We start from the raw sequence: 9,350 nt of genomic DNA, 5'->3' as shown, positions 1-9,350 counted from the left end.
TTCCAGTGTGAATTGAGGAGAAGAATGGGATAACTTATACTTAGAGGCATGCATAAGAGACATATGAAAACCCTATTGATTTTCAGTGTGCATTGTGTCCATCACTCACAAAATCCTTTCTTTTTTAACACTCTAGAGCTTCCTTCAGTGGACTCCAGTTAGATACCTCCTCTTAATCACTCTAAGATATTTACAGGGGGATTTTTTCTTAACCTTGGAATGAAGGAATTTACTTTCCTTTAGGAAATGTACCCTGGAACACTTTGATTTTTCACAGTAACAACCCTTTTTTTCACTCAGCCTGGATCTGTGTCCTGTGAGTGGGCTCTAGCAAGTTTGAGAGCAGATAGCTGCTTTTCTAACATGTCAGCAGCATATGTACATGTCAATCCATGTTACACAGGAAATAAGCTAACATCATCATTTTAGTGAGGAGTTCCTGTAATTTTTGGTTTCCATATTAACAGGAAAAATAAGACTCCTTGGGAAGTTTATGGCCTGAAGAGTGACAAATACTTACAATGCACACAGACGTGGTTCCCAGATAATCTCTACTGCGGTACAGCTCTCCAGCCCACATGGCTCGCATCAGGCACTGGAGGCTGGGGTCTAGTGCTTGGTACAAGGAGGGAAAAATGACTGGAAATAAAAGGGATGAAAGCCTTCCCAAGCAGTCTGCTGAGTGGAAACCTCTGCATTCTACTGAGGAAGAGTTTCCAAGTGGATGTCATCCAAGAATGATTTGCTTCCCCGGCGAGGTCTGTACCCCGGTTTCAAGGCGTGAGCGGTGCCCATGCGTGCTAACAGCTGTCCCTTAGCCTGGCTCCATCTGCAAACCCTCTGGAGCCTACTCCTCCGCTCCTGCCGTGCTTAGGAGCTCCTCGCTCGCTTCGGTACAGCATGGTGGACAGCGGTGCCTCGTCCCACCTACTCACAGGCTCATCTAAAACATATCTGCGTGACACCATCTCCGCCCCAGTTTGCAGTGCAGGAGCTTGCTCACTGCCTTCAGCCACTGCTGAGTTGCAAAGCGTTATCAAAGTAACGTGGAAGAGGTCAACTGGTATAGGGATGGCTCTGTCAGCCGTGCGCGAGTGAACCGCACTCCCAGGCAGTGCTTTAGAAAAGCAAAGACCCATTCCTCTGAATACTTTTATGCTATTCCTGTCAAATCAGAAGTTTCTTCCAAAAATAACAGGCCAGCGACATTTTGTCTCGAAAACATGAAAACTGAAAGTCAGCTGCTAGAAAGAAACCCTGTTGCCTTCCGCAGCACACATGGCCAAAATGAAGACAGATCAGTGTAAACAGAGGTAGCCCGTCTGACAGCTCATCTTAGATTAGGCAGTGAAGGGTATGATGCATGGCTGAAAAATACTCTGAGTGACTTACTTACACTGGGTTTCAGCACATAACAACATTGGTTTAGCTGTTCACAGAGAGGGGGAGAGCAGCAAGTGGCTGTATTTATGCAAATGCCAAGGTATACCTGATGTTTTCAAGTCTCTGTTTCTGGGAGGCCCTGGGGCTTTTCAGGAGGGCTTTCCTGGAGGTCTGTCATCATACAAAATTATCAAAAGCCTAGTTCATGTAAAGGAGGGTTCTGCTGAAAGAGTTGGTGATTTTCTCCCTCGCTGTTCCCTGCGACTGGCCAGCTGCTCCCAGAGCTGTAATGAAGGTGTTTAACTCCAGGTGTTGAATGGCCACTGAGAACATACTCTATATTCTCTGGCTTATATTAAAGCACATATGTATTGTCAGTTTATATGTATGTATTTCATAACACAAGTGCATGTGTTTCATTACAGTGGGAAGTGTAATTCTAAGATATTAAGGATGTGGAAGTGCACCCAGCATGGGACGCGACCCTGCAGGCATGCCATGACAGCATAGGACTTCATCTCCTGAGCCTGGGAGATCCATAGGTACAGGTGAGCAGGAGTGAGGGACAGGTGTCCCCATAAGGAGAAAGGCACTGTCACTCCCTGGACCTGTCAGAGGAAACTTGCGGAGGCCTCCAGAGTCCTCAAAGTCCTCACTTACCATCCTTTTCCTGCACTTCAAAGAGTAATTATATTTACAAAATAACAGCTTTTTCTTTCTCTCTGTTTTTCTCCAAAGATTCTTAGCTGTGCTCTGTTTCTGGCTCACATTTTAAATGTGCTTTGGCAGCAAGAAGAGCCTCAGCTTCTTTAATTTATTACCTCTGTTTATGGAATATGGATATTGGGCCAACTTTACTTCTTACACTAAGTGAATCAGTGCAAATGCAATCACTTTTGGACATCCACTGTATAAAATAAGCATATTTAGATGATCAAATAAGTGTTCCCATATGCATGTTGGCTGGTATTTCGTGCTGGTATAGCGTTCTTGTTTTTCTTATGTGGTGTCCTTTGTCTTTTTTCCTTCCCTTTTTGACTGTGTTTGGTCAGTCACTCAGGAAAAAAAAATTGCTTGTACCTTAAAAGAAATACTGTCTATTCAGCATATGGCATTTATAGATCTTCGGAAATTCTTTTGGGAGGCGTGCTTCAGATTAGTGGTCTTTCTCCTTCGGGGATGGTTTTAATTTGTTAGCACTTTAGATCTGTAGTCTTGAGGTAGCTCCTTTTTCAGTCAATAAAATGGTTAGTGAAATGAGGGTAAAATATTATAATTGTGTTCTTCAAATCACATTTTTATGTGGGGTTTTTTCCTCTTGGTATGTAAATCTGTCATTCGGAGAGGATTTTTTCCTGTTTTCTTTTAATCTTCGGTGCATGTGCCAAGAATGATGATTTTAACCATGAATTACCACAGTGACTCAAAGCCAAACTGCTGGGAGGCCGCTACCCTGGGATGAAAAGGGAGCCAAAAGCAGCCCGGCCTTGACTCCAGCGTTTCCGACTGAAGTCTGCCACCCTGTCTACGGCTCTCACCTCTGCTCACAGCACATCCCCTCCTCGGTACCACATGCACAACCCGGGGCTTAAAGCGCCAAGCCACCCATAAGGAAAGACAGCCAGATTAGTAAAGACAAAGACGTACTCAAACTGCACTGGCTGCCGGCTTCCTGCAAAGCAACATCTCTGTGGTAGCCAACACAGCTCGTCCATTTATCCACCTTTACTCATCGCTGATGTATGGCCAAAGCCCTTAGCCAGGATGCTTCAGAGTGAAAGGACGTACCAATGCCGCGCAACCCCAGGCCCACAGCAGTCAGTCGTGGCAACACCGTCATGGAAACAGCTGAAGACAGAGCCAACAAAAGGCCTCTAATCTGTCATGTCTACACAGTAAAGTCTTTGTCCAGCAGAAACTTTTGAAAACAGCATTGTCTGCACGGAGCGAATGAGAAGAGCAATGCAGGGTGGCACCATGATTTCTTGCAGTAACCAGGAAAGCAGGTGTCTTCAGGACCTTGGGACTCATTGAGTCCATCCCAGTCCCAAGACAGGATCAGTCATATCTCATCCATCAGGCAGACATTTGTGTAGCCTGACCCTGACATCCCTTTTGTCACAGGGATATCACACCCTCCCAGCTAGTCTTTTCTGGGGCTCCAACACCCTTCCCAGGCAAAAGCTTTCCCCAACATCTGACCTAAAGTATTGCTATATTTTCAGCCCATCGTTTCTTTTTCCCCTCGTCCATGGACATGGAGAACAGATTATTCTCTTTGTTCTGCAGCAGCTTTTTACACGCTACAACCGTGTTTTTCCATTGGTTTTCTCTTCCCTCATTCTGAAATATGTGAGCATTGCCAGCCGTCACCTTTCTTAGCCCGTTTATTATGGACTTGACTTCTATGTGAAGATCCGTCCACATGGTCGGTTCCTTGACAGAGAGACAGTATGCAACTTGTGGGACAAACCATACCAACAGGACAGAAGTCGTGGATGACCAAAGAGGCCACTGAAAGGCAGTCTAAGAAGCCTTAGGTGTGCAACAGGCCAGAACTATTTCTGTCATAGTCTTTGTGTCTATGCGTGTGCCTACACGGTCTGGGGTTGGTTTTTTAGGTTTTACAAATGGTGAATTTGTTTCTGTTGCACTAAAAAAATCTGCAAATGGATATGCACTTGTTTCTCTTCTCTAAAGTATTCATGTAAATAAAACTGAGAATAACATTTTGCATCAGGCAGTAGATTCAGTGGTAAATTGCTTTGTAACTTGACCATTATGATTTGGAAATGAACAAATTACTTTCAGCAAGCATCCAGGCCCCGCTGGGGATGGGTGGCAAAAAAAACAGCTGCAGAGAAACCACAGAGGAGGAAGATGCATGTCCCTATCAGCACCTCCCCACAGGTAATCAGGAACGCATCCCAGGGCCAGGGCTTGTGATTCGGGTGTCCCCGTGACTGCTTGGAGCATCTGGGCCCATTGCAAGAGGGTGATTTGCAGATATCTAATGTTTCACATGGGCAAAGTCAAAGCACCATGCTGAGTAAATTATAAACATGCCTAAAAACACAATAATGAAGAAAAGCAAACACACAAACTCAAACAGCTTCCTTTCTCTTGAAAACCTATACTGATCACGAGCTCCTTACGATGGCGAAGTTATGATTTTGTCCAAGAAAAAAAGCTTCTGTTTGAAGTTAAAACAATTATTACCTTTATTATTTAAAAAAAGAAAAAAAAAAACTGAAGAGAGGTGCAACTGAATAGCATTTCATAACATATAGGAAGTTACCCCATTACACTTGACAGGAACAGAATAGGCTGGAATCAAAGGGGTATGTTAACAACTCAGCATATCTCCCTCTTTGGAACTAGTATTAGTCTATCATATCGCTAAAAAATAATAAATCTTTGTAAAAGGCAGCAGTTGCTTTCGTAGTCTGGCGGCACACCCCGTCTGGTACTATTGGAAAAGTAAAAACGGCAACATACTCCAAATTACATTGTTAAAACACCTACAGCCTAGTTCATTTTCATATGCTATCCATATGTAAGCCCTTAGCAATAGACAGCCACTTGAAAACTCTCTTGTTCTCTGTCTGTGTGTGTGAGAAAGAGAGAGCGAGAAAAGGTGAACATGGAGCCCTGTGTTTTCATTCTGACATTTTCAAGTGGAAAATATTGCAAAACCTAACTGGCGTGAAAATAATTAAACTGGATAAATAAATGAATAAATATAATAGCAAGTTTTCACATATAAAAATTCCTGAAAAGTTTTTAGTTTTATCAACCCCCTTCCACACCCACCAGAGCATATGGCCCTCTGTTTGTGCAAATCAGCAGTCTTTGCTTAAAGTGGATGTTTCTATTAACACTGTGACTAATTACTGAAAACAAACATGTGTAAGTATGATCTCTGCTAACTGCCTCTGTCAACCCATCTTTTTCTTCTTGTTATTCATTCGAAGGGATTAAGACTGCTCGCAAAAGTACAGTAGACCTCCGTTTAGCCCATTAACTGGCATGAATAAACAAAGCCCATCAACCACAGTTGACGTCAGGCTTCAAGAAATGTTTTTTACATTAGTTTAAGAAAAAAAGCATAAAAAGTGAAAAAGTTTTAGAGAACCTTAAAACGCCTAACGTAAAGGGGTTTAACACTGGACATAAAGGGCTGCTTTGGGAATGGGTATTGCAAGCACAGCCATACGAACTGCGGTGCATGAGCTCAGATGGGTGGCAGACATTTTGCGCTGAGGGTAACCAGCGTTGTCTCAGTATGCAAGTCTGGACATACGTGCACGCAGAAGGGGCATCCAGAGAAACTTTAATGTCAGTCTTTCTTGTGGTTTTCTCCCATCCAGAAATAAAAACAAAAAAAGACTCCAAGCATCCATTTGGTCTTTGTAAGATAGAAAGATGAAAAGATGCAAGCAGATTTTTCTTCCAAGTGACCTACAAAAGCTGGATTTATCCGCTGCCACGACAGCATCACAGAGTGGGACACAGCAGCCCGCACGACTCCTCATCTTGTTGCCTACTTGGGAGTGGAGGAGAGAGGAGAGACCCCAGCTCCTTTGGAGCATGTGTGGTTCTTATCAGTGTAAAAAGAGGGGAAAAAAGCATCTTTATGCTACAGCTTGAATGCATGTGCTCTTCACAGCCCCCCATTCCTGGGCTGGCTCTGGCCCTGGAGAAGCTGTTGGGCTCTGAACTACTGCGGTCAGTGGTGAAACCAGGTCTCAGTGCACTTCTTTCTCGTACACACACTGACTGCCCCGAGAGCAGCCAGCTCTACGGGAGGGAGATAGAAGTAGTACCTGCCTTTACGCAGCCATGCTGCCCGCCTGTCTAACTCAAGAGCTGTGGGATGGGGTCTCAGTGCATTTTACCTCAAGTTGTACATAATGTAAAAACAAATTGTATGCTAGAAAATTGCACAAGTCTACATCTGCTGATTTTTCCGAGCGCATAGTATGGTTGGGAGCCAATTCCCTGTCATTTCTCATCTCTTGCACTTTACACAGGGTGTTTCCTTTATAAAACAACTTGCCTTTGGGTTTAATGATTTCTAAGAAAACATAACTCTGTCACTGCACTCTGGTGTTTAATTCCTCCTTTGTCATTAGTGTCTGCCCAGCGCAGCCCAGGGACGCCAGTGTGCTCACTGAACTGTGCATGCACTTTGTGTACTCTTGGGATCGTGCCCATGCCTGGAAGCTGGTGTTTGATCTAGACTGAACAAGATGGCCTTAGCCTTCAAAGCCAGCGTGTTTGCATTCCTCTGCTCTATCTAGCCTCTTTTTTTTCGAGTGCCCCCAAGATAGGTGTCTTGCTGTTAGAATAAATACTTACCTTGAACATTGCTCTGGTGGCCTCAGCATGCTTTTGCAGAGGTGGAAGCACTGTCAACTCCATTTTATGGATGGAAAAATGGCAGAACAGTGCTCAGAGCTGCAGGGCAAAGCAGGGACAGAAACAACCAGGATAAAAACGCAGGTCTCCTCTCCCTCAGCCCAATGCAGCCCAGCCTGGTTCAGGCCCACCTAGTGAACTGCAGCACCTCTGCTTCCCTCCCACCCACCCTTGCCTCAGCGGGTCCTTCTCTCCCCCCCAAACCAAGCCTTGTGGTGCAGGGGGCTCGGGGAGGAAGAAAACAGGAACAGCACGGCAAGGGCTATGCAGAAATAGAAAGTCCTTACCCTGTTCACTTTAGTGCAACGTGAGATGAAGCAACCAGGGCAGATGTGCTGTCTCGCCTACTCTGTGCCTGTCACTGGAGGAGAGCTAGGTCAGAGGATAAGGTCCTGTGAAGAAGACTGGTGAAGAGAAGACGTAGGAAGGGGGTGAGGGGAAAACCCTTCTGAGAACGGGAGGTGAATGGGATGAATGCTCAGCTGGCTCAGTCTGCCATCACACAACATATTGCTTTGCTGTACGAGGGGAACCGCAAAATCGACCGCCAGTGGTGACCCACTCACTCAGACACGGCCTCCCTCTGCCTGGGGTGGCCACTGCATGGCTGGGACGAGTGCTCTGGCTGGGTGCAATGGGGGAGAGAGCTCTCTGTCTCTTCTGAGCTCAACAGTGGTACTGACCTTGCGTGCTAAGACTATAGCTACGTAAAGGAAAATCCAGCGATTCAGTGGTTGCTGTTTGTTCTTACTGCCGTGCCCAATGCATATGAGAAAATTCAGCTCCAAACATGGCTCGTATATCACATGAATTAACAGTCTGAGAGCTGGAATAACCAACAGAGAAACCCAAGGGAGCTACAGGAACAGGAAAGCAGCTGCAGCAAGGTGTACAAAACTCAAAGCTTGAGTTTACCATTCAGCTGCTCTTCGGTCAGCTTGTACGTGCTACCTAGCCCTGTTAAGTACGTCTCAGAGAAGGAGAGATAAAGCAGCGAACAGGTAACCTCCTGACTCAAATCTCATCAGGTTTCCTTCCCTTCTGGAAGACATTTTAAGTTTGCCACCATTTATCTAAAGATGCCAAAATAAGAAGCAAAGCACCCTGGTTTTGGCTGATGCGTCTCACACTGAGCCAGAGAAGAAAAAAGCAGAGTTACGAGTACTGACGCTGCGCCCTCAGTTTGCTCCGTTAACACAGGATCAGGCACTTTCCATCTATGGGTTGGGGAAAAAAATGAATAAAAATGGTAAAAAGCCTACGCCTTACCTGCCCCACAGCTTACAAAGTCAGGCACTGCGGTATGACACGAAAGTAAGTCAATCCGAGGGCAGAATCTCTCAGTCTTCATAGTTAGCATTTCCCAATGCATGGTGCATGTTGACAGTATTTTCCGCTCTCTGAGGCCTGGGGTTTGAAAACTGACAACTCTTCGCTCAAATTCCCTTTCCACTCTAAATGCCATTTAATGGCAGTATAACTGCAAGGGTCAAAAATCAGCTCTCACTTGGCAATGGCCCCTTCCAGAGTCGAGGGCATGGCCCCTGCTGAGACAGAGAAGAGCTCCCAATTTCAGCACGGCCGTTCACAAACATTGGGCTTTCTCGAGAACAGCTCTTACAGAAACTCTAAACACCGAAATGCTCTCGAGAGTACAGATTGTACTGATGATAAGAGAAATGAATCAAATTACTAGAAGGCAGGTAAGAGTCTTAAAAAAGGGCTTAGTTCAGTGCTGGACTTCTGACATTAAAAAAAATAAAAACTCATTTCACGTGTCTTCATGATGCATTTATTTATGCCACTGTGCCTCCTCTTTACCTTACACCAATTTGCAAAATGAACAAAACCCACCTCCTCTGTTTGCTTAACAAGGTGAAGAGCTGATGCTCTGTATCAGAGTCTTAGGGACACTTGGTTATATCTACGATTCTGCTGCAAACCCAGACTGACATAAGATCCTTCTAATATGTGTTGATCCATTAAATAGGCTTTGTAATGCACACACTTCCTCTCCTCTTTTGGGGGGTGCAGAGGGTGGGGAGTGATGCTAATTCCATCATCAAATCCCAATCTAAATATCTTTGAGGTCAAGGTCGTTATTTAATGTCTTAAAAAATACTATGCGTCTACAAGAAGAAAATTACGTAAGTCCAGGGAGGATGGTTTACACTGGCAAAACACCGATGTTCGAATGCCATCAGCAATGTCTGTGTACTCGCAGTAAGTTCCTGGGGCAGACCGTGGTACAGAGCTAGGACCAAATACTGGATATAAATGGAAATCACGTTGATGGTGTTCTCCTCCTGCTAGGGCGGTCTTAATTTCTATAACAATCACGCTATAGATGGATTTACTTCTGGAGATAGCATGGTTCATTAAGCCCTGCATGTACCAGAGAGTACCCTTGGGAACTGCACTGGACAAAGGCTGTAAAAGTTACTGCTCAGTCTACACCTCCAGGAAGGTGCTTCCCTTTCTTAATGAGCATTCCCATTAAGTTAAAAAATAGAAATAGATGCCTCGGATGACTCTGTGCAAAAGCT

This window comes from Platalea leucorodia, assembly GCF_965183815.1.
Source record: "Platalea leucorodia genome assembly, chromosome: 1".
Classification (NCBI taxonomy): domain Eukaryota; kingdom Metazoa; phylum Chordata; class Aves; order Pelecaniformes; family Threskiornithidae; genus Platalea; species Platalea leucorodia.
Note: the sequence above shows the minus strand (reverse complement) of the source record.